At 37.1% G+C, this 1,657-nt stretch overlaps 1 non-coding gene across 1 annotated transcript; it reads left to right on the top strand.

The window, feature by feature from the left end:
• The first annotated feature begins 317 nt into the window (after positions 1-317).
• Trnas-aga (transfer RNA serine (anticodon AGA)) lies at positions 318-391 on the top strand. The gene has a single exon. It is a non-coding gene; the product is annotated as a tRNA-Ser (tRNA).
• Positions 392-1,657: the final 1,266 nt, after the last annotated feature.

Raw genomic sequence — 1,657 nt, 5'->3', positions numbered from 1 at the left:
ATAAGTTTTTTAACATGGAATCCCTTTGATCTTAATTAATGCAGCATATCCACTGCTTTGGAGGATTTTTCCCAATTCTTTCTGCAATCATGTTATTTTGGATCCTCTTTATCCACCGCCCTATCACAAAATCGACACTTTTTACACGCAGTACTGTTAAGGCTTCCCGGAGCTTAAAATGCATTTAAAAAGTAAGACTGCATTGCAAAGTTGATTTTTTTGAGAGTTATGTACTTAAGTACGCCCAATTCATGTAGAGAGTTCTCTAGGCTACATATAAACATATTTGTTACTTAATGGTTTGGGCCGTGCATATCGGCCTGGATAGCTCAGTTGGTAGAGCACCTGACTAGAGATGCAGGGGTCCCGGGTTCGATTCCCGGTCCAGCCATACATTTTCTCCTTTCCTGTTACAGATTTGGTGCCGTGACCTGCCCTGGAACTGACAGGTGAGAGACCTGCAAGGGATGAGCCTGGGTTGGGGTCTTGGGAGGACCAAAGACCTTTAAGGAGGGAGGAATGTGGCGGTCAGCCGGGTTCGATCGCCGATGGCCAGATAGCTCAGTTGGTAGAGCACCTGACCGGAGTTTCAGGGGGCCCGGGTTCGAATCCCTGTCTGGTCTTCTGCATTTTCTCCTCTCCCGTTCCACTACAATATCACATGACCTTGTTGATCACGTGACGGTCATTTCTTCTTTTTGGAATGTTACACATAAATCGCTTCGGCGCAGGTTAACACAATTATTATTAACTTTTTTACACATAAATAAACTCGTTGCATCCTTGTGTACCCGAAATGTGCTTGGGAAAAAGTTATACTATTTCTTTGGTACAATTTATTTCACATTAACTTCATCTTACCGACAAATCTGAGGGTATTTTCCGCTGAATATCGTCATCTGTTTTAAAACAAAGCCATCATACATTTTTCCCAAGCAGGATTCAGTTAGAGGGAAATTCCTCTTACATATTTCCACAAAACATTAGGGGTGGGACGATACACAGATCTTGCGATACGATACGTATCTCGATATATTAGCACGATACGATATGTATCTCGATATTATGATAAATTATAAAACTATTATAAAAAAAGTATTTTATTTCTGATTCATTTTCTGTCTTGACATTAAATCAACTGTTACATGATAAATTATAAAACTATGCAAAAGAATTAGTATTTTAATTTTTTTTTGTCTTGACATTAAATCAACAAGTTATTCTTAGACTATATAAAATCATGTGTGCTTTGAAATTAATACTTGAAGTTCATCAATTTCATTGACTAAAACTTTACAAAAACAATAATACATGTGCATATTATTGTTACCAAATTTCTATAAATAAGTTGTTTACAAACAGTTGTGTAGTTCATCAAAGAACACTGACTAAAATTTCCTATAAAAAAACCCAGCACATTTACATTATAATCAATTCCTGAAAGTCTGTAGCCTAGTTGAGATTACAAAAAAAGCACGAGATGGACTAACAATTAATAATATCAAATGTTCTGGAAACGATACTTTCTGTGTGTAGCACGCTTTACATACTGAACTTTTCTTGTCCAATCTTCCGAGGCTGCTTAAAAGGGAAAACGTTTTACCCCTAATCAACGACTTAATAGTTCTACATTATGTTTTCAATATCACCATCGTCT

Source organism: Saccostrea cucullata, unplaced genomic scaffold (assembly GCF_032062105.1).
Source record: "Saccostrea cucullata isolate Sc308-1 unplaced genomic scaffold, CSIRO_AGI_Scuc_v1 ctg5717, whole genome shotgun sequence".
NCBI classification, from domain to species: domain Eukaryota; kingdom Metazoa; phylum Mollusca; class Bivalvia; order Ostreida; family Ostreidae; genus Saccostrea; species Saccostrea cuccullata.
This window is presented reverse-complemented; position numbering and strand designations above follow the sequence as displayed.